The sequence below is a fragment of the Anas acuta genome, chromosome 3 (genome assembly GCF_963932015.1).
Source record: "Anas acuta chromosome 3, bAnaAcu1.1, whole genome shotgun sequence".
Classification (NCBI taxonomy): Eukaryota; Metazoa; Chordata; class Aves; order Anseriformes; family Anatidae; genus Anas; species Anas acuta.
In genome coordinates, this window is record NC_088981.1 from 21,883,905 (window position 1) to 21,908,515 (window position 24,611).

General features: G+C 41.7%; 1 long non-coding RNA gene across 1 annotated transcript in view; it reads right to left on the reverse strand.

Moving 5' to 3' along the window:
- The window catches only part of LOC137853565 (uncharacterized), a 120,726-nt gene continuing 96,115 nt past the window's right edge, over window positions 1-24,611 (reverse strand). Inside the window, exons 2-3 of the long non-coding RNA XR_011094574.1 lie at window positions 1,136-1,341; window positions 1-214 (exon numbers count right to left, since the gene is read on the reverse strand). This is a non-coding gene — a long non-coding RNA (uncharacterized lncRNA). The remainder of the gene's footprint in view (window positions 215-1,135; window positions 1,342-24,611) is intronic.

A 24,611-nucleotide genomic window follows, 5' to 3' on the forward strand; every position in this document is an offset into this window, starting at 1 on the left:
ATCCCCCACAGCCCAGTGTTAATATTTTGGGATTACATCTGCAAAGCATAACGCTGGTTAGATTTGAGCCAGTGGAACTGAAACGTGCACATTCTCCAGGCTTAGAAGATCTTAATCTCTGAGGTCTGTGTGGCTTAGATCTGTGAAAGGTCTTCAGGCCCCTTACATGGGGCTTGGACCAAATGTTGTTGCTTGAAGATGTCCCCAAACCATGCTGTGGGGGAAAGACACACTTAGATACTTTTTGTGCCAAGAGAAAAGCAGTGCTATATGCTGAATAACAACAAAACAGCAAGAAATAAGCCCCCACAAAGCCCCGTGCCCACAAAACTAGCCTGCTTCCTGGGCTGCTCTAGCTGGGAGGTATCTCTACTACAAACATTTTTGAGCTTAAGAAACCTTGCAGGCTAGCAGGGAGGTCCTTGAAACCATAACCCCATTTCACAGGCACCACTGGCAATCCATAGTCCCAGGCCCTTACTTTGCGTAGTTCTGTTTGACTCCTCTATTAGCTTGAAATATCCCCATCCCGTGAGGCTGAACAGTGTGGTGCCTGGCATCGTACTGCTGTTTGGCTGCAGTTTCTGGACTGTGTGTCTGCAAATCTTCTGGCTGGAGCAGGCAGCCCTACAGCCTGGTCATGGGGAGTGGGAACAAGAGAGAGTCCCCACATCACCTTCCAGAGATGGCTGAGAAAGGCAGCCACTGCTCCATGGAAAATATATAAATGGGCCCTTCATTCATCAAACCACACTCTTCAAAAAGTGCTAGGAGGTGAAGAAAATTTCTCAAGAAAAAGTAAGGTTAAGAACAAAAATCAGCCCCTGACAGAAACACTTGATAAAGTGCTGTTTTCCAGGGTGCCACCATCTGGTCTGTGTTATGGGGAATAACCTTGATGTTATTACACTACAGGATTATTGTTATATAGTAGTGTGTAAAATATCAACCAAATGTAACAAGCACGAGAGAGACACATAATATCACTGATTGCTGGAACAACAAACAGTTCAAGAAAGCACTTATGTGAGAGGGCAGGATTTGGTAAGGTGCTCAAAGGTAAGCACATTCCCCCGCGGCTCTGCTGAATGGGCTCATTTTCTTAAACTAAGGCTCCAAAGTCAAATTCCCCCACCTGAATTCTCCAGCCTTTCACAGAGAAGTGGTAGTGGCTTGAACTCTCATGCATCATCCAGCTCCAGCAGGTTCAGCAGACGGGTGCCCTGCTGACTGTGCACGGCACCTTGTGGCTTTTTTCTTTCAAGAGGACTGGCCTGGATAAACAAGTGCTTTCCAAGGTGTATAGCTGCACTGCTCTGTGCTTGTATCAGCTCTCCATACCTGAAAGGGAATGGAAAAGATGCGGTAGAGTTCAACCTTTCATTTCATATTATAGGGCACAAAAACAAAAAAATGACCAATAGAACAAATGTAACAGGGTGCTTGACTGTCACCCGAATGTTTCTGCTCTTCTTTTTCATCCCTGATGTGGGATTTTTTTCCCCCAATCTCTTCCCACTTTTGCCTTGAATTTTGGAAGATGAACAGCTAGGCTTTCTCAGTTCACTTTCTCAAGTCATCTTGGAGCACTTGAAGGCTTTTCCCCTCACATCCTAATTAAGGGTATATCAATGTCCCATTGGGACTGGAGCAGTTAACGAACACCATCCGGCAGGTCACTTATAAACTATTTGCCCTGAGATTGAGGGCAAACTCTGGTGAATTCCCAAGGAAAGAATCAAATGAACCTGTTAATGAGCAAAGCATTAGGAGGAAGAAAAAAAATGAAGCAGGATCTGAAGTCTTAAGGAAATGTAGGAAATAAAGGTTTGTTTATCTAATGGTTTTAGTGGTGTCGATGCACAGGACTCTCTCTCCATTTTAAAGCAGTTGCAAACAAAAGATTCAGTTGCAGATAAACTTTGGGAGTTTGCTTTTACATGAGACACCTGTAAACATTCCTTAAAGATGGAGAGGAAGAAGGATGTGCAGCATATTTAATTCAAGTAGAACCTGGCAGCAAGGATTTTGTATATTATCATCACCATCTGGAACACCAAGATGGGTTTTAGTCACATCTCGTTTAAACCGTCTATACAGTAAATCATATTCTCTGTCCCTGGCAAATTTAGTCTAAAGTGGTTACTACAATTTTCCAAAAAAGCTGCCATAACCTGAAGAGAAGCTCTTGGGGTCTTGCCAGCCTATTAGAAATCTTGTAGGAGCCTGGTTTGGTGAAAGTTTAGTAGATGATGCAGAGATCTCCAGTGTCAGTTTGCCTGTCAGTGAAATGACTCATGGATCAGAAAACAAACACACACCAAAAATAATAATAATAAAAAACACATGCTAAGAGCAACCAGACTTTTTTGTTTTGTTTTGTTTTATTTTGTTTTGTTTTTTTGTGACTGTGTCTCTGAGGGAGCTTAGCCTTCACTCTGAGCTGGCCTCAAATGGGGTTGGTTTCTTGGACTTATAATTAAGATCTGACATACAAAACAACTAAAAGTTGTACTGCAGTAAGACAAAATGACTTCAAAACTAGAAAATATTTGACTTGAATATAGCTGCATGATTAATATTCTTTCAGATGAAAATGAAAAAATCAGCTGTTTAAGAATCAGTTAATTTAAAAAAAAAAAGGTTTAATTGGTTTAATTGAAATTGGTTTAATTAAAATTATGTTTAAATAAATCTTCTCAGAATGTGTAGAGCAGATAAAGGAAAATATCCTACATTGTCGCAACACCTCTTTCCATTTATCTGCAGAAAACATGCAACAGGACCTCCACTATCTCTCTGTGTCTCTGTTTTTGTTAGAAGTTGACCAAAGAACCACACATTTTTTTCAAACCTGAAGCAGCAATGCAGGTGGTTGGACAGATGAGGGGGAGGAGGCTTTGAAGTGTGACAAAAAGAAAGGATGTAAATGAGATTTTCTCCATCTTCTGATGAAGTATTTCTGACATAGAACAACGGAAACAATTATTATTTGGTCCTTCATGATTGTCACATGACATTGGTGCTAGAAAACACATCCCGACTTTTCTAAAGTTATAACATGACCAATAAAAAAAAAGAAAAAAGGAAAAAAAAAAAAGTATGTTTATTATTTTTGCCAAAAACTGAAGGGCCCTAAAGAAAAGATAACAGAGAAAGAAATAGAGAAACCCTGGAATGGGTTTTTGTGATTTAAAAAAAAAAATATATAGAAACTATACAACTGTTGCTTCTGATAACAGTGGGCTGACAGCATCTTAAAGCCAGCTGGACCCCTTCCTCTAGGCAGATAGCTTCCAGGTTCTTAAATTTGTTGAAATTTACTGGCCCTATCCTCCTCTGCGAAACAGCTCCCCGCATCATGTACAGTGTCCATCAGCAAAGGACTGACAGCTGCTGGAGGTGTATCACCACCTTCCACCACCTTCCAGCCACCCTGAGGGAGCAGCTGTGACAAAGAGGGAAATACAAAAAGGGGGTGAAGGGGTACACACAGTAAGGAAGGGTCTCTGTAGCCCAGCTGAAGGAAGAAATGAGGAAGAATGACTGACATCTGCTCCTCTTTTGTTTTTTTGTTTTTTGTGCTGTTCCATGGGGACTGAAATAAATGGAAGTTGGTGGAAGTTGGGTGGTTATTCCTGCTTGACAGCCCCCACTCCCAAAGTATGGCTCTATGTGAGGCTGTTGTTGTGGAGTGCCTTTCGCATGCCCCAACTGCAGGAACCTCCACCAGCTCCTGGCAGCTTCAGTAATGGGAAGGCCACTTCACAGTCAAAATCTTTATGAGCTGATAATTAGCCCATTTCTTTCCGTGTCCACTGACAACTACAGGGTGTTTTCCACTGGCTTCTCCAAAGCCCAGGCTTTTTTGAAGCAGAGTAGAACTACTTTGGTGTGGGGCACTTCAACAGGAACACTAAATATTTTGATGGATGAGGACAGCCAACCAACAGCCAAGAGAAGGGAAACTTTGACCAAAGACAGGAAAATCATAACTTAATAGGAAGTGTAATAATAAGTTACTAATGCCCACTGACTCCCCTTTTTCAAGGTCTTACCTGCAATATAGATAGTGCAGCACTGAGGTCCATATATTGACTTCAGAAAATGTTAGTGATTCTCAGCAGAACCTCCCATTCTGTAGCCAGAGGATCCAAAACATTGAGATAGTTTTGGCTCCTTACCTCCCCAGATAACCCCTTACTCCATTTTTTGAGCCAGAATACCATGTTTAGCTCAAACATAAGTCAACTATTCTGACAGAGAAGTCAGCAGAGGTTTCTAGTCATTAATCCCAGCTGAATTGCTCCACATCTTCTTACAACACTTGCAGGACTATGAGAGTTGTGACACCAAAATACAAGAATTAGCCAGCTGGCCCCAGCCAAGGCCAAGGCTAGTCTGGCTCCTTTGTCTCTCTGTGTCTAGAACCAGCTGCCTCTGAGGAAAACTGGTTTCTACCACAGGCATTGCATCTACCATGGTTAAATTGTCCTCACAATTCAATAGGTGACAGTGTAGGTTCAAGGGGATTTCCACTTCCTCAGGTTGTCCTATTCCCAGTACTCTATTTCACAAACAGCTCAAGACATCAAGGGAACTTTCAAAGCGACTTTCTCTATTTCACAATGCCTTGGTAAATCAAACATATGTAGACAGAAAATCTAATAAAAAAAAAAAAAAAAAACAACCACAACTATGAGTAGTTTTAATCAGAAGAGTATATTGAAATGTAGATAGTAAAACTGCCATAACTAACTGCAGATGCTAAAGAAACTATAAAGCCGCAGTCAGCATGGTTTGCCACATTACTGTATTAGAGCTGAGACTAACTCTAGTTTTACTATTTGACTTAATAAACTGACATTTTTTATTATTATATAATGCACCAAGATCCTGTAGTTTTACTGTTGTAAACTAATTCAACCGTAGTTTAAAGAGAGATGTTTTTGTTTGCTTTTTTAATACACACAGTGAAGCTGGGAGAAGTATTTTAGTAATATATTTTCTGTGCCTTTCCCTTAACCTTCACATCATATACTTGTGCTTGAATACATGATTTCTGCCTGCAACCAATTTTCATTTTGCTTGTGCTTTCCTTAGAATAGGAAATCATCTTCCGTGATTTTTGCAGCACAAGGATTTGATATTTGAGACTGAAACAAGTGACGATAGGATCCCAATTTCAGCCAGATATAGAGCTATCTGAATCTGCCCTCACAGAGAAACACATATGAAATATAAGCTATTTTGCACACATTTCTTTCTGAAGTTTCCACAAGTGATAGTGATCATTGGGTCCATGAGGTAATTACCACAGTAAAGGACAGAAAGATCGGCTTCAAGGAAAGGGATGCCTCTTTTCTTCTTACACTGTCATATTGGTACACGCAGCTTAGCTCTTGCTCTCTGTTCACTTCCTCTCCTTTTATATCCCCACCCAAACAGTGGCAGTGTCATATTCTCTGGGAATTGTGAACTGGTGCCAGGCTGACAGCCATAGAAACCACAGAAGCAGAAACATTTGTAGATCTTACTATCCTTCTCCCACAGGCAAAGATGACACAGCTCTAGAGTGGATGGGGAGGAAGCGAGTTTAAGAAAAAGAAAAAAAAAAAAAAAGAAAGAAAAAAGAAGGACCAAATTTCACATTACCCATCAAACTAATGTCAACTGACAGTGATTTTCTCTGTGTGTCACTGTTAATTGTGTTCTTAGTATTTTACATATAAATGTACATCTCAGTAGGCAGCCTCTGCAGCCAAGGAATATTATGGCAAAACTCAGGCCTGTGATACTCATTCAGGCTGGTGTATTAACATAAGCATTTAAATTACTGTATGCACACATGTGCACACACCTGTAGTAAAGCTGTAGGCTTTAGGATTGTGCAAAGGCATTGGTTCTCCCTGTTCCCTGACAGTGATCCAGGGCTGCCGCGTGTGGTCCAGGAGCGCCACGGGCACGACATTCCCTTCAGTATGGGGGATGGTGTTTTTGGGTTTCCTGCTCACACAAAACACCACTTGTCGAGGAAATCCTGGCACAAATGGCCAGAAATCCAAGCATGCCCTTAATTCAGACCTCATGCACTGCTCCAAGAGCATTCAGAGACAAACGGAGTTGACTTGGCAGTTTCCTTAACTGCCAGATTTTCTCACCAGACAAAAAGGTATAGGCCTGAACTTCTTCCTTTTCTTTTTTTTCTTTTTTAGAATTAACAAAAAGAGCTGCACTTTTTTTTTTTTTTTTTTTTTTTTTTTTTTTTTTTTTTTTAATTGCAGTTGGTAAGTGTTATTTATTGCCAGTGCAAGAATTCTCACAGGAGACCAACTTAACTTTGGTTCGAACCAAGACAATTGACCTGAATGGTCAGTGCCATTGTGGGAAAGCCCTGGTCCAAACCTGATCTCTGCCACTGAATCCAGGTATAAGCATAAACCAAGTGGGTTCTAAGAAGCCAAAATACTTATAAGTTTTGGATACAGGCAAAGTTAAATTCCAATGTCAAGCTCCTGCAGTGAATCAAGCTGAAGCACTGCAGCAAACAGCCCTCTCCTACCATTCAGCTTAAATGCCTGGGGAAAATTAATATTTGGATGAAAATCTAGGGACTTAACTCTGCATCTTATGCTAACTGTGAGACCTGGACTCCAAATCTTCCTTATGGCAAGTGAATGAATCCCACGGCTTTCAATATCATATCACCAAGTCCAGTTGATTACTGAGCAATGCAGCAGCAGCAGAAAAATAGGTATAGCAGAACCACTAAATATTTAGCCACATTCAGGCCATCTTCATAATTTTTGCTTCCTTCCTCAGCTATCTTCCCCTGACAGCCCGGGAAAAACAGGCAGCTATTTTAGGTGCCTCACTGTTATCGCTGAGATGCAATCACTCTGCTAAACAAACCTATTTCCAATGTGCTGCCACATAAACCCTGGGCTGACCTTTGACTCTGTCATCTGAAATATGACCATAAAAATAATGTCTGTAAACTGCTTTTGGCAATTATGCCGCTGCTGGAATGAAAGGACGTTGTCATTAGCATGCAGCTTATGAACCCCAGCTTGCTGGGGCTGGCACACAGCCAGCCTGGGAAACTGAGCCGGCCTTAAAGCTGACACAGGTTCAATGGGATAATTAGGCAGCTTTTTTGTTCCAGTTTGTTGATATAAATGTGGTAGAGATTAGCCTTTCCCCCTCAGCTCTGGGTAATGGTCAGGGCTAACAGGTGTCAGGCTAATGGTGGGGTGGGAAATTAATACTTGGTTTCCTGGTACCGTCCTTTGTTGGTTTTCCTGCAGAGGAATGCCTCCAAGTCTTCTAGCACTTTGCAAGTCTCCTTCCCTCTCTCCCCCGCTCCCTTCCTCTTTCACTCTTCTTGCTTAGTTTTGCCCAAAACATTTTATCAAGAAGAATGTCCTGTTGAGTCACGTAGAAAAGAGCTAGGAAGGGCTGGCTGGAAAATAAATTACAATCAATCAGATCAGTTAATCAACCCTCCATTTATCAGGCTAAGGAATAAAACTTAAATTTCAAAATAGCAATTAGACGGATCTTTTTCTGAAGTTAGTGAGAAATTCTCAGGGGAAATGAGCCAAAGCAGAATAAAGGACACCCAGAACGTGACGCAGCTCAGAGCAGACTGCATCACCACTTATACAAGTGCCTAGGGCACTTAAACATCTGGTTATCTTAAGCAACTTGGGACAGGGTTCTTGGCGCTCAGCAGGAATTGAAAATGCCAGATCAGCTAACAGCTCTCTATCAGTCCTCAAAGCAGAGGCTATCTGTGCTTAATGTCAAAGCAAGTGAGACAGCAAGAGAAATCTTAAGCCTGCCTTTATGCATACTGTAGCTCTCTGATAGCTTGTGCAGAAAGCAAGCATTCATGCTTGTTTTACTCATATGTGCTGCTTTTTGTCTCAAGGATTGCCAAAGCACTGTAAAGGCACTTTTCCCAAATCACTTCACCAGCAAAATGTGGCTGCTTCTGGGGAGAAACCTTCTTGATAGCGCACCAAAAACACCTGGCAGCTTAGCTGGGAGGGGAAAACCTTCACCTTCTCACCACACTGTCTTTCTCCTCTTCTGACCTTGTGCCTGTCACAGTGATGTCTCCAAAAGCTGCCAACCCACTAGTCAACTCCTGGGATATGGAGGTCCTATAGCCCGTTATTACTGCTCCCCACAGAGAAGCTGAGGACATGGCTACTCTACTGAAACAAAAATGGTGTCCACCCTCCACAACTTCTGGCTGAAGCTGTTTCAGCCAGACAGAGGGGCCACAACCTCCCCAGGCTGATGCCCACACCCAAACAGATCTCCCAAGGACTGAAAGGGCTGCCCAGAGCCTCAGCTGCAGGGAACTCCAGAATCTGGAAGTCCCCCTAGAGCCTGAAGGCAGGTAGGCCCAAAGCAGGAAGGCAGGAACACAGTGCGGCTGAGCAAGGACCTGCTGGTCATAATGAAGTGTAAGAAGGAAATGCACAGGCAGTGGAAGCAGGGACAGGTGGCCTGGGAAGAGTACAGGGATGCTGTCCGGATGTGCAGGGATGAGATCAGGAAAGCCAAGGCACAGCTGGAACTGAACTCGGCAAGGGATGTAAAGAATAATGAGAAGGGATTCTATAGTTACATAGGAAAGAAATCAGTATAGGGGACACAGGAAAGAAAAACTGAGAGAACTTACTGTCTTACCCTCATGCACCTCTGTGAATAAATCAAAGCTAAAACTAGAGTCTTTCTTTCAGCAGATGAAAGCTGGAGATCCAGTGGATGGAATTTGGGAATCAGCAAATGTTTCAACTGGAGATAAGCTGTAAGCTTTTAACAGCGTGAATAAGTCCCTTAAAACAGGTTACTATGGGGCTGTAGTGAATTCTTCGTTTGCTGGGGTCTCTAACTGAAGAGCAAATGTATTTCCAAAGAGACATGCCCTAGTCTGAAAACAGTTTGTTGGGCTGAAGGCCAGAATCACTGGATAAAATCTATGGCTCTTGTAATAAAATAGGTTAGACTAGATAATCACAAGAGTTTATTGCAGTCTTAAAATCCATTAATCTATCTATTCTATAAAAACAACAATGAAAAGATATTGTGTCTATGAAATCCTGCTTCATGCAATTGCTGAGAGGTATATCTGAATTTGCATGCCACAGCAATACTGGAGTTATCTCAGCTTTGTGTGGGTGTTGCTCACCCATCTGAATACGAGTAATATTTTTAAAGAAAAAAGCAATAATTAGCTTCCCTATGGTAGATTGCCAAAGACCACAAAACAGAGGCAGCAGTCATTTCACAGGGATTGACACACCCTTTCCTCAGCTTGTCTGACTGTCAATAGCCTTATAATTAATTTGATGTAAATGTAAAGGGAGAATGGTGCTAGTCTGCATCCTAGCAAACACTGACACCAAGAGAATACGAGACACCCTGCCTACAAGGTAAAACCACAAAAACACAAACACAGACAGCACAACAAGAAATTTTCATTCCATCAGGAATTTCTATCAAACTCAAATCCCAGCAAAGAACAGCTTCTATTTTTTCAGCCTGTGGGACTGGTTAAAGTTTTCAAGGCACAAACCTGTATTAGTGACCAAGGGGAACAAGATGCCAACACTTCTGTAGGATAAACATGTCCTTCATATAATTGCCTGCGTTCAGCATGGTGTTACAGGGTCCAGAGCAGCTGCTTTGATGCCTGGGTTGGTCCAGACTGTTCCTAGTATTGTTTTGGAGAGGAAGGGGGAGAGCATTGGCAGCATCAAGGCAGACAGACAGATGAATGCAGCTGGCAGCCTGGCAGTAATGCACAGATACTGTTCAATATCACGCTGCAATGCTGAGGATGCTGACAACACAGCAGCACTGCAGGTGTGGGCTGAGAGCTTGTACTATGAAATTAACCCACATGTAATCATGAGTCACCAAGTCTTCCCATAAGAGAAAGATCTCTCACCACAAGTCATGGTGTATTCTTCATGTGTCACATATGAATCCTTTGCTAAAGACAGCGTTCTGATCCAAGGAAGTCTGACCTTGAATTATTGCCTTCTATAAGGCCCTTGGGTACTTGTACTTCGAGTATAGCTTTAAAAGTCTGAGCCAACAGAGAGAGAGGAATATGCAGAGCAGTCACTGGCAGACACAAGAGGTATAGGGTCTTTGTAAAATGAAGAGGGGAGATGAGGGAGAATAGCCAGAAGCCCAAAATGATGATTTAAACTTTCATTGCCACTGACTGAAGCTGAAAACAAATGTTAGGTCTGCCTTGAATAGTAGATTCCAAACAATAAAATCTTTCAGACCTAAAATTCAAAACACCATTGAAATGTGGAAGCTGGAGATGGGAGAGGTCAAAGAGGATCCAGGTCTTGCACTGGAAAGGTTTGTTGTTACAGAAGAAACAAAAAAAAAAAAAAAAAAAAAAAAAAAAAAAAGTGAATGTTTGCTGTTTTGCCCAAAACAGTGTCTTTAACAGATCTCTAAGAAGCAGGGTATGGGGAAGTGTGGGGTAGGATTTCACAGCTTTTGACAGCTGTCTTTTGCTTTCTTTCTCCATGCACAGTGACAGCAGATTTCTCTCTCTGAAAGTATCGGCTAATTCCAGTGGGAACAGGGATGCCTTGGGAGAAAACATTTCCGCCAAACTCCCATTTGCACCAATTCTGTGCTGATGTACATCCATTTGGCTTCGCAGTCATCAGACCTCATTCACACTGATCTTAGCTGAAAAAACAGCCTTGCAAAATCTTTTGTGTCTTCTTTGATGTGATCTACACAGACTACGAATATGTCCCAGTATGCAAGAAGATACATTCACCTGAGTGAAGATCTAAGGCATCTCCCCAACAGGCCATTATGTCCCATAAAATCTCTCAGCTGCCACTCAAGCCACTGATTTATTTTTTTTCTTGCACTGCACCAGAAACGTGTTTTTCCTTGTTTCAACAGAAATCATCTTATAGATGAGTAAATAGTCCATTCTAGAGGAAGGCTTTAAAATATTTCCAGATGAGCTCCCATCTGGGCAGCAGTTGAGAATAATCCATTGCAGGATTCTGAATACAGAATCCACAGTATCAGTAAATTAACCACCCCACAAAGGATCCAATGTTATTGCAAGGCCTTTCAATATGTATGTCAATTAGGAAAACACAAAAGCTCAAGAAAAGAAGAAATAATTGCTGCTGAGATTGAGGTGGGGATAAAGATGACTAATGCACTTGTTATTGAACATTCTTCAATTAATTCCTTGGGGTAGGGGTGGGTAATAGATCTCGTTATCTAATCTTACACATATGTCCCTAACCTGCACTTACTTTCAGAAGGTATGCTAGGCACTTTCTGTTCATGGAGAAAGGCAAAATGTGTATGGTTTTCTGCAAGAAAGATATTTACGGGATTTCTGTTGGAGGATAGCAGAAATTCTGGAAGTTGAGAGAGAAACTCAAATATAATTGTATTGCACAAATGCATCCAGAAATTTGAAATGGGGTGAATTTGGAATATCATCTCATCTTATTGTCACATCAGGACAGGCAGAATTGCTTTTCTCCTTGAAGGAAACCTGAGAGAGCAGATTTGCAGCTATACCAAGAATAAGGACTTAAAATATTTTCCAAAGAGAATTCTAACAACAGTTTACAGCATGATTACAAAGGGAAAAAAAAAAAAAAAATGTATCATAATTCTTTGAAAGTACTGTTCGTGTGGAATATTCTCTAAAGAGATCTTGGAAATCTTTACAGTTCATTCAATAATATATTGCCTAATAAGAGTTTCCTCTTCCCTCTTGCTCCCTTCAGTTGCAGTGATTCATGATGAATTCATACAACACGATGAAGTCATCTAACAATCTCTGACTAACAATTAACAATAAAAGAGAAGTTAGTACTGTTTATTGTTCTGGCTCAAATACAAGAGGGAGCTAATAAGATAAAACATAAATACCCCCAGTATTTCTTAAGTGCTGTTCTCTGCAGCAAAGGATATATACAGGTGAAATATGAAGTTGTTGCAGAAACCACGAGGGAGAAAGGCTGTAAATAATAAAACCTAGTAGATAAAATCTTTTCATTATGGAGAAATTACCATTTATTTCAGCTGCATGTAGTAACATTTAAAAGGTAACAGAGCTAGATGTAGGCATTTAATCTTTATTTTATGTAAGATTTTAGTTAAACAAGACCAGGAAACTCACTGAATGGTGTTACTGATATATGACAGATTTGAACAGTCTGAGGAAACTGAATACAAATGTCACTTAATTGGTGATAAATTATTGCCAATGCTTCCAGTATGGACAATGCATGCCTGTTTGAAATTGGATGGGTACTAAACCATACCTGCATACTACCAAGAAGCCTGAGGAGTTATTAGCTCTGATTTTGTTTATTCTTGATGTGTGATTTTTTCCCATAAGGAGGATTGTGGTTAGCTGGAAAATAGCTACTCCATACACTTATGCTTGTGGAAGTCCATCTGTAACATGTTTGGCTCATCAATTCTTATTTAGATTCCCTTCCCAAATAAATGAGGGATTGCCTTGATGTTGGCAGGTGCTGAATGCTACAAAGCCTCAAGTACTAGCAGGTCTCACAGTGCCAAACTTCAGCCTTTCAGCTGTGAGACTTAGTCTCACTATGCTCACTTTTAGAGACCCAGGGAAACCTCCACCATGTTTTCTTCACTCTCTCCTTCTCCTGTGGTATATTCATTCAAGCATATGAATATCAAGAATATTTATTTATGTGACTAAAGGGAATGGATAACAGTCCCAGACTGGCAAGGATAGGAAGGTTTATAAAATAATGCATGCACACTGGAAAAACATAAAATTCAAATACACACACAACAAAAAGAAGAAAAAAAAAGAAAAGAAAAAATAATGGAGAAAAATGCTATTTCAATTTTTTTCATAGTACAGCATGAAATGCAGAGGAACTCTTCCCTCACTTTTCTTCATTAACATCAGTTAAAACCTGTGCTTCTCAGTCTTTAATGCAGAAATGAGATACTCATTAAATGTTTGTTCTTTAAAAACTCTCACTCTGTAAAGGGAATTCAATCTGTTTCTCTTTAGATCCCCATGTTAAAGGGCCTTATGGTGGGTTTCTCATAAGCAACCTCTAACCATTCTGGCTTGCTGAAAGTATAATGTGGAAAGAAAGGGCATTTATTTGAAAAACAAATCTTGAAAGTTTAGCCATTAGCCTCAGCGCCTATAAAATCTTCTGGTTCAGTCTGGAGTCTCTCAGGGGTAAATGCACAGGTGCTAAGTGCTGAACAGCTGCAACAAGTGATGAATTTAGGGAATGGCATGAAGTTAAAAACCAAGATGACCAAATGAGATACATTTTACAATCAAAGCCCAAGCTTATGTTAAAAATTAGAATGCCTTTATAGATGCTTTTGTTTTTCCCCTGAGCCTTCTAAAATCAGTATGGCAGTGAAGGCAGAGCTAACGATAAAAGTATTGAGTACTTCTTGCAAGTTCTGGCTCAGTGGAAAGCTGGAGCATAAAATGTTTGTGGATTATTATTATCTCTGATGTGTGTGGTAGTATGAAAGGCACAAGATCAATGCTCTTACCCTACTCATTTACATAAAGGCCTCTTCATTTTACTCAGATAGCCATAAGAATCTACACAATAAGTGTAAACATAATTTGCATGTGTTTAGAAGTGCTTTTGCCTTGCCAGAGTGGTATAAAGAAGCATTACTGTGACTCACATTTTTATCCTGTGAGTAAGGAATCACTGTATTCAGTTAAGTGAGTAGATACTGGGGCAGTGTTAGCCACAAGGTGATTTAGAAATAGTCCTGCTTACTTGGCTCAAAAATCTGTGGCTGCAAACATCACATTATCACAATCTAGAGTCCAGCCAACACATCAGTCCTTCCATCCCCGCATGCAGGAGACCTCCAGGTGGAGTTCAGCGGGAGCCCACATGGGTACTCAGAGCCCCTCTCCCCACCTGCTCAGATCTGCATGAGAGAGATTTTCTCTGCTTAACTAACACTGCTGGAAATGGGGAAAGGCTCCCCTGGAGACCTCAGTTACACAGGATTTTGAGCTGGAGCCCTGTTGCAAGCCCAAGGTTTAGTACAGGACAACATGGTACATGTGGGAGGGGGGAAGCTCTGCCAAGGCACCAGGTGGCGAGGAACAGGGTCCTGTTCCTCAGACACTGAGAGAGAGGAAAATAGTTCAAGAGCAAGCCATGGCATTTTGTTGTAAAATTAAGCTGAGAAGTAGCCTTTCTGAGACATCTTGGGGTTCTGGTGGATGCAAAGCTTGACATGAACCAGCAGCGCATGTTTGCAGCCAACTGCATCCTGGTTGTGGCTGTCTCATCCCGGAAGGTATTCAAGGCCAGGTTGGATGGGGCCTTGGCCAATTTAATCTAGTGGGTGGCATCCCTGTCATGGCAGGAGGGTTGGAACTATATGAACTTCAAGGTCGTTTTCAACCCAAGCCATTCTATGATTCTATGATCTCTCAAGTAGACAGGAACAACTTGTATCTGGCTATTTATTTTGTTGAATAACACCCCTCACATCGTACTCACCATAGCACAAATGTGAAACTTGATACCTTTTTCCCTATTAAAACATTTGCCTCTGTTACCTATGTCAGGCTTCACCCTGAAGTTTCCTCTTAGCTGTGTGTGGCCCCTGGCAATACCACAGACCCATGCAGTTGACAGAATAGTTCCTACAGCCTTCCAGAGAATCAGGAACCAGGCCAGTTTTGAAGTAAAAAACATGTATTAAAAACATTAGTCTTCGTTTAAAAACGATCAATCTAAATGCACATATTGGACCAACAATTATCAATATGCTTTGCTTTTGTTTTTCTTACAGGAGAAATTAAACAGCTCATTTAATGAATCAGTGATTTTCTCTTCCATCATTAAGTCATTTCTAGAAAGAGAAGAAATACTCTAAGTCCAACCATATATTTATCATGTTTAGTGCAAAATAAATCCCATACCAGTTCTTCTATCCTAGGCTTCCCAACGTCTTGTACACGCTTTATAAACACTATTAATCATGCAGAACCTGTCAGCAGTGTTAGCAGAGCACATAATGTATTTGGAACATTTGTAGCATAACAGCTTTGAATGTAAAGGTCACCATCTCCACATTAACTCCATCAAAATAATTGGGTAATTTTCCTTTAAAAACACACAAAACAGTTTCTCTCGGAGGTCCCATGTGGCAGCTGAACCTGACATCTGTGAAAGAGAGCATGGAGCTGCATGTATAGTATCACAAAGCTGCATGGAAGATCAAAAGAACATATTTGCTTATGTTAGCTCGCAAACAGGGGAATGTCAAAACCAGGAACTACACCAATGCATCGAAGTCAAGCCCAAGCAAGCCAAGCATTTTTTGAAGGAGAGATACAGCCCTTGTCCATCAGCGGGTGGGATCCAGCTGGTCTGCAGAGCGTCTACAGAGTGCCGTGGCTGAGTAAAGCCCCCTTCCTTCCTTCCCTTCCTGCTGCTGGCCGCAACCATGCCTCTCCTCTGCTGGGCATGGGCTCGGAGGCCAACTTCCTCTGAAGGCATGCCAGCACTACTTATCAACTAGCTGGGAAGCTGTCAGCGTTTTTTCTTCACTTCTCTCACAGACCCTCTGATTCTGCCTTGTCCTATGGCCCAGGTGCTGCACCTCCTTCCGCTTCTTTCTACAAAATCTTGCCTCTGACTAACTGAACTCCTGAAAACTGAATAAGTAAATTAATAAGGGGCAGTTGACAATGAGAAGAGATCTGTTTTCACCTGCCCACCCTTGCTAGCACAAATAGCATAGATCACACCTACAATCTGATCAGCCTTGAGCATCTGAGCAGGAGAACATTGCTCTGAAGATGAGGGCAGGGGACCACTCTTTCTGGTCATGGTGAACCTTTAATTCATGTTTTCATCATGCTTTTGCGTACATTTGAACATGTGGGAACAAGGTCTGTGTCTTGTCCCCGGTTATTCTATACATGTGAAAAGGTCTTGAACCTTAAAGAAACAAAACTGGATCATTAATATGATGGGGATCCCCACAGTTTAAGCAGTGGTACTAGTTCATAAACACAGCTGCAACCAAACCTGGGTCTGGCTGCACACATTCTGTATTGATAGGCCTAAATGGCAGCTCTCAAGAGCTATCTTTGGGCTTCGAGTTCCACACCAATCCGTCTCTAATATGACAGTGTTGGTAGGATCTGAAGTTAAGAGAGAGATTTAAATTTTAAATAAGTCTTTGGGAATGATGTTTTTTTTTGCAGTCTTGCAGGGTTCATGGCCTCTTTGAGTGTCTTTGAGCCTTGGCTCTAAGTCAGAGGACTCCCCAAACCAGCTCTGTCACACTACCCAACATTGGGAAAGGATCTGATTGAGGGCAAAAAGGAGTTTAAATCCCTCTGAGGATGGTGGTGTGGTGATGCAGGATGCATCTGAGGAGCTAGTCTTCTTCCTACAAATTTTAACCAGACTATGTCTGTGGTCATTGTCATCAGCAAAACACCTTACAGAGTGCTTATAAAAGCACTTGGCCTGCTGAAGGTGACAGAAAGCATCCTAAAGGCACAGGAGGGCTTGGAAAGCAATGCAATTATTTTCTTTTGTGCTATACAGACCATAGGCCTTACTGTCTGTAATTCTGCCAAGGCTCCACGTTGCCCCAGTGAAGTTCCCCTTCAGGCCTCTCTTTTCAGTGCTTGTGCTTCAGATAGCACTGAAGCAGCAGCCAGAAGCCTACCAAAAGTGAAAGCCTTCCTTTTTGCTGTGAAAGGAAACAAAATGACCTGTATTTCACTGCACAGATTCTCCTCACAGTGCTTACACTGAATTTTAACAGCAAACACTATTGTCCCACTGAGGCAGCCAAGTGGCTCTGGAGGAGATGGTGAGACCGTGGTGCTCTGTGGCAGCACCTGTCTCTGCTCCTTACAGCCCCTGGGTGCTGAGAGAAACTGGAGAGGCTTTTGGAGATCAACACTATCCTACGAGTAGCTGCTATGATAGTCTGTGACTGACAACACCGCACGAATGGGCTCTGCCAGATCTGTTAGTGATTACAGGTGCCCTTGGCAAGAAGAAGCAAGCAAGGATAAATTTGCATGGCCAACTTCTAAGGAGTTACTGAGGCACACACATTACAACCCACTCCATACCTCCCCCCCCCCCCCCCCCCCCCCCCCCATTACACAGCCATTTTTATGAAGTGAGAAGTGGTTTGAGTCAAAATAAGATGAAACAAACTTGTGACATTTTAGTGACTGGAATCCATTCCTTTTTCTGCAAACCCAGTGGAAATTTTCCACAGCTTCATTATTAATGCATTTGTGAAAAAAAGCTGTTTGACAACTTACTGCCTGACCATTTCCTACTGTGATACACTGACACAGCTCTAACCAATAGTTTCATAGGATGGAAACTGGAAGTCCTTTTAATACTCAAGATTTACCTCTTTTGGTTCAAGATTCTTAAAGATAAGTATAGGATGGAGTTGTTACATCATATATCCTCTATATCCTCCATTTCAGTTCTAAATCACTGCAGGAAACAAGTAGAAAACATCATGGAGATACTGGACTTTATATGTAACACCAAGAAGCAGATATGTTTTCCTTCCCATGAAGATTTCACCTAAATCAACAAAATATTAGCATTAAAAAAAAAAATAAATCCTCCCCCCCAAACATTCAAAAGTAACCATAACAAACTAGAAGCTAACTATTGCTTCTCTTTTATGCATAATCATATTTCAAAAAGGATTTGCAGATGGAAAGCCACAAAAGACCACCAGACAGAATGAATGATATCACAAAGAAAGAAACATTCATGCGCTTGTATACACCAACTAAGACCATCACTACAAACCCTCGGATTCCTCTAACCGAAACAAAATGGGAAACAACAGTAGGCTTCTCTGTACTGCACACTTCTGCTTGTCAGAAAATAACAACTGCTTTATGAAGTTATCCTTACAAGCTACATTATTGTGTGTAGTCAATAGTAAATGTAATAAATGGATTCCAGCCAGCATGTCAGTTTTGAACTTTCCCAGATTTGTTAACCCAGTGTCTGGTAGATGACTTGCCATTTGGGGCCTGCTGTAGTGAATACTTTCCATGTGCTGGGTGCTTCAAGCAGTGGTGTGAACTTTGGGCATCTCCTTCACAATCAAAAAGCCATTTTGCTCTTGTTTTAAAATAACTCCTTTCATGAGAACTTTAAAGAGAACAAAACCAGTGTGCAATATCCACCCCTTGGAGCCAAGTTTGCATATGTGTTACCATGGGTTGGAGACATGGAGAAATATATCTTCCACTATTTGTGTTCTCAACTGAGAGTTTTACTGCACTGGGAACATAAACCTGTCTGAGGGAACTGATGTTGGAGAGGAGATTCAAAACATCCAGCCCATCAGGACAACCAGAACTACTGATAGAATCTTCATGGAAGTATAAGTAATAAAATCCCTTAAATCTGTCCAAATGGTGGGCTGGAAAATTCATTAAGTCTTTTGTACCCAAGGAAATAACCAGAAATAGATTCTTTCATCAGCACTGATTTCTCATCCAAAGACAAGCTGGTGTTTCTGTATTTCCTAGTGTTCTCATTCCTAGATAAGGTCACTGTGTCCTCCTCAGCGTTGCAAATCTTTCCCTTCCTAGTAATGGCCTAGGCCAAGTTGCTCTAGTGCTGGCCTTACATGGTGTGGTGGGAGAAAAACTACTTCAGTTCACAGCCATTTGATTCATTGCTGTGGCTTTTAATGAGTGCCAATAGCTCAGATTTTGCAAAGGAAATAGCTGCCTAATATAACTGGCCCTAGGCCACCAACTTGTTTTCAAATAGCACTGCCTAGCCCTGACCATTAGCCAAATCCAAATCCCAGACAGAGGGAGGGGTAAGACTCTGTATTTTACTGTTCATCCCTCATACTGTCCAAGGACTGCTTTTGAGCCATAAAACTATACCTACAAAGCGAACCGGGCAGGGAAACAAGCACACTGTCCAGGACATTGGAAAGGAGGGAATGAGAATGGTCAGTCCAGGAGATTTCTTTCAAAAGGCCAAATGGCAGCTGCAACTCAGGCTATCAAAGTCAGACTGAAACACTGCCATTTGACCTCTCTGCCAGGTGTTCCTGAGTCCAAGTGAAAAGCCAAAATGCTGCACAAACTTCTGGCCCTACAGAAGGAAGAGACAACCTTTCTCCTCCAGCTTCCAACCTCAGGGCCAACGCTCCAGCCTGAGCTCTTGCTTCTGGCTCTGCCATAAGGTCAGTGCGTTACCCCCAAATCCATGGTTTCCCATCACTTCTCCCAGCTCTCTCATGTGCACAGAAAGGACACACTTCTACCCCTGTGTGAGCTGCCTGGAGATGAAGAGCTCAGAAGTCTTACAGAGGTTGCAAGGTTGCTCTCATGCTCCTCTCACACAAAGCAGAAAGCAGGAGGATGCTGAAGCCAGGACTGCAGGACAGGCTAGCATTTCTGATAAATACAATAAAAGCCGCCCAGCAATCAGTAAACAGTGGTATAATTAGCAAATGTTTTTCTATTTACTTCCTTTAATATGCAATAGGGGGAAATGAAATAAAATGTCAAGGACTTCATCAAACAGATGGTTCTGCACTTATTATTTTTCTCTGCTGCATTGTTTGCGTCAACTACAGAAGAAACTCCTTTACGAAGTGTGACTCATGGATTCCTGGGAAGCTGCATTCTCAGCAGGGGGAGGACAGCAGGGGAGGAGAGGAAAGGGGAGGGAAGAGGACTCAGCTCATGAGCTTTTATTAGGAGCATTATTATGTCTCATTAATTAGTCTGACCGCCGCTTTAGTGACGTCTCGGTCTCATTTCACAGGAAAAAATTACTCTGGATTGCCAAGTTAAATAGACAATTACAGGAAGACCAAATTATGCCTACATTGCATTCCCTCAGGGCACCAGGCCAAGTTTATGTCAAATCCATAATAACTAGACTACCCTCACTAAAAACAGCTCCTGTGGACATACGTCATGAACCATTTGTAATCTACACAGAGGATGTATTGATCTTCCTTGGGCTTCCTTTCTCATAAACTCATAATAGCAAAGACAGGATTTTCTAAGTATCTAACTCTCTGCTGCACATATGCAGAGCATAAGCTGTGTTAAGTCCAATAAAGCCTAATTAAAGCATAACCATTAGCTGTTTAATTTCCTTTTCCTATCCCAAGGGGCAACTGCCTAGAGAGCAGGAGGAGAAGCTTAGTATGTTTCAGAGGAGGAATTAAAGTAAAAAATATGATTTTTCCCTGAAGAAAGACACACAGGTAAAATCTAGGAGAAGTTTATTTTCACCTGGAGAAAAAAACAAACAACTTTCAAGGTCTGCTCTCAATACAAAACAGATGGAGATCCATATGAAAAGAACGGTTGTGAACGTTTCTGTCCAAGAGAAATGGAACCCCCTTAAAAAAGTAGTTGGCTAGTTGACACCAGAAAGATTTATGCCTTTAAATCCCGCTACCATAATTCATTCTCCCACCTGCAACCCTGAGTTCATTATATTCTTTCTTTCATCTTCTATGTGTAGATCTGTCCTTTTCTCCTTGTCCCTGCCTGAGAACGCCCAGCTGGATGTTCCACATTGTCCCCAGTCCCAGTATGATCCCCAAACAGTCCCCCCAGCCCTGGTCCTTTAGAGCTACCTGTCAAACACAAATTTCCTTACTCAAGCCAATGAATGCTGGTAGCTCAAGAGAAACGGTTTCTCTTGACCTCCAAGGGTCTGGTGTGTCCACAGTGACAGAAACTTTTCTCCTTCCTCCCACAACTGATTTTTCTCAGCAATTCTCTCAGACCAATCATAATTTGCTTTTTTCGTCATTTCTCTACTTAGTTTTCAGGTATGAAGAAGCTGTATGGATGACACTGTGTCCTCCTCATCTGTTCTTAGGTCTGGGCATACACCTGCCATTTGGCCCCTACCTGGTGGAGATCTGGGTCAGTCCTCTGGCATGCTTTTCATACTCATACCTCAAAAGTGGAGGTGAGCTGAGCTCCACGTGGCTTCCCTGGCAGGCCTGGGGCCACTCGGCTTGGTCACCACCTGGACTCTGCAGACCATCACCACCAGCCCCAACAGTCTTTCCAGCTAGCACATGGAAATAACGCTTTCCCCAAGCACAACATAGGCACAACTACTCCCTTTTTGCCCCCTGGCTCCACACACCACATATACACACACATTTCTTGCTCCACGTTCATGTCATCTCCTCTCCCTGCCAAAGTTTTTTTTTTCTTCTTCTTTTTTCCTCTTTTTCTCTTTTTTTTTTTTTTTCCTTCTCCCCATACAACAGTGAGAACAACTTAACTGCATGGACAATGTTCAGATCAAGCCCCTGAGGAGCAGCCAGCTGAGTTTGAATGTGTCTGTCAACCCGGTGTAAATTTTAGTATGGTGTTGCACATCCGTTTTGTTGTTCTTGGCAGCTGGGGCCAATGTCCTCACCACACAGTTCATGCTGGTCAGGACGAGCACAAGAGAAAATGCAACCAGTGTCACAGAACTGCCTTCCAAACTAATATGGGGATCCTGGAAGAGGTTTTATTTTCTCTTTATTTTCTCTTTCTTTTGCCTTAATGCTGTACAAACAAGCAATGAGTGTTATTAAATGTCTGTTTCTTTCCCAGGCTGTAACGCTTTCTTTTTCTCTCTGCTGCCCCAGTTTAGGATTTTTCATGATCCAAGCCAGCCTATTCAAGTGACAAAGCAGATCACTTTGCAAAGTGGCCTTCAGCCAAAACTGTGACCTTTTTAACAGTGCGGTGAAATGGCAACATTTTGATTATCATGGGGCTTTTGTTTTGGAGTAAGGAAAGTTGTTTTTCCTTCTTTAACGACCAAGCAGCTCTTTTTACCCTAAGAGCTGTTGCATGAAGAAAAGTAGAAATTCAATAAAAATTGTCCAAAGCTGGTGATGAGATATTCCATGTTTTTCTCTGGCATTCACAAAATGTTTTGCCAAATTTTCTTAACTCCTGCTAATATTTCCTTTTAAAAACTACTGCTGGATCTTCAAGCAGTACTGGCGAGTGGTGCAAGACTGCCTAAAATGCCTTATGCCTTATTATGAGATGCATGAAACATTCTTTCCTCTTTAATTTTAAAAATGGAAAATTCTTTTAAAAGTGAAAATTCCATTAAAAAAGGAAAACTCCAAACACAGCCTTTGTGATGGAGGCTGATTGGCAAATGGCTGTGCACTGATAAAAGGTTTCCTGTTCTGAAATAGCAATAGGAAGAGGTGGAAGCATCAGCTTTTTGTTTGGTTCTCAGCACCAGCTCTGAGTGCAGGCAACCAGAGCTGTGTTGCACTCTTCTTGATTTTGTTGGCTTTTGACAATTCCATCTTGATGGATTTTACTTAGACACCACTTATTCTGCAGTCACTTCCCTGCAAAATAACTGAAGGATCCTCAGCTTAAAGGAGATTTTTCGACACTGCAGAATTCTGAGCTGAGAAGGAAGACTGCCTGTCGTACAGAGCCCTGCCCCCTGATTGCAAATATTAATTTATAATCATGCTTTGAAAACCTCACTGCACCTGATATTAATATCCTCAGAACAGAGGGTCACATCATGTAAGGCTCATAAAAGCTAATTTTACAGCTGCAAAATCAGATTTTTCCTTTTTTTTTTTTTTTTTTTTTTTTCCCTTCCAAAAATAAATCCACATTCTCTACTTCAGCAGCAGCTTTAGGACAGTTCATAAGTTCAGGCCCTAAAACGTCTTGAGGTATTCAGAATAACTAATGCACTGGGAAAGTTTTGCACACAGGAATACTTCTATTTATAAAACTTCCAGTGGTTTCCTTTAAGTTTTCTTCTCTCTCATGAGTTATTATGGAGTAGAAGAAAGTCAGGTGCTGCAGTACAAATATTAAAGAGAAAATAATAATAATCCCTAAACCTTTTAGCTTCCCAGTGTGTAGTGGGTACTTACGTGTACTTATTTTGTAATAGCTTTGTTGGGACTGAAAAACCCACATCAGTTATAATAGGAAGAGTTTCTTAAGGCTCAGGGCCTCCTTCTTTACCCTTCTAGCCTGGAGAGATTTGGAACAAGGAAGTAAGTTCTGAAGTTCTGGAAAGGTGTGTTAACCTTTCCTTAAGGCTGCTACATTTAACTCCTTGGGCAGGTAAAGCTCGACCTGCACAATGTCATGTGTTACAGCAGAGCTCTTTTCCTGCAGGTCTGGATGACAGTCTCATCTTCTATTCTAGTCCAATCACCTTCAGTTCCTTCATTATTTACAATCCAACGCCTGGTGGAGAAGGTGTTTATAAGGAGGGTAGCTGCCAAGCTTCACAAGTCAACGGCCTAATCTTCTGGTGCACGTTTTCTCCACAGAGCTTTCCCTCTCTTTATGATCCCCCTGCCAATCAGCAGTGCTGCAGCGAAGGTGTTTACAGGCAGAGGTGCTGCAGCACTTCACCTCCTCTGGCACTATTACGCAGTTGTAAAAGTCATCATGTAACGTCTCACCTCACCGGAGCAGGAGATGTCATATAGCATGATGAAGATGCTGCCTGGTGCGTAACCCTCCAGCAGCCCAGGAAGAACATCTGTCACCAATGTTTCTACTGCAGCTTTATCTGCACCTGGCTGTTCTTTCTGCAAGTTCCTGTGTTATTTTTCTTCCATATACTCAGACGTACTGTGGTAGATTTGTTACTTTACACTGATTGCCATGGTCAAAGTGCTTGTCCAACAGTTGCAAGAAAAAGCAAAGAAATTAGCACCAAACAACAACACATCTTCCAGAAAAGAAAACATACTGCTTTTTTGTGGCACAACATATTCTACATACTGTATGTCTCAGCATATGTCTTCTAGGGTGCAGCAGAAAAACTCAAATTCTGGCCCATTAGAAAGAGCCACAGCAGCATATTGCAAGGTTACAGGGCAGAATGAAAACACATTTGTTCATGCATCAGATGAAATTTAGTATTGGGGACAGGAGGGAATCATATTGCAAATAAGCTGAAAACAGGGTATCTGCAAGAAGACATCAGAGACTGAGGGTGAGATATAAGACTGGGCTCATGAAACCTACTGCAGAGGACTAGTCTTTTTCTTTCATCTGTTATTATTTCTCAGATTTCAGTGTAAAATAAGGTTTGAATGACCACCTCTCTCCTTGGGAAGGAGGAATTGCTAAGATGTTAAAGGAGGAAAAGGTACTGTTTACCCCTTGGTGGTTTAATCCACACTGGTAGCTTACACACAGGGCAGTTAATGGTTTCTCATTCATGTCCTCTATCATGGACTGAGGGCACGTATTGTGCATGAGTCATAATTAGCTTGTTTGTATAATTCCAGAAGGAAAACAAACAGCCCCATATCTCCTGGTCGTACTAACAATAAGCTGACACATACTTAATCAAAATAGAGGATGCTGAATTAATTCAAATAGGCCAATTTTCAAGAGAGACAATTGGAAATTCCTCCCAGAGCAGTTAGTCACTCAGGAGGAGTTCAGCCAAAAACAGGATGAAATTTGACACATTCATTCCAGAATTAGTCATTTCTCA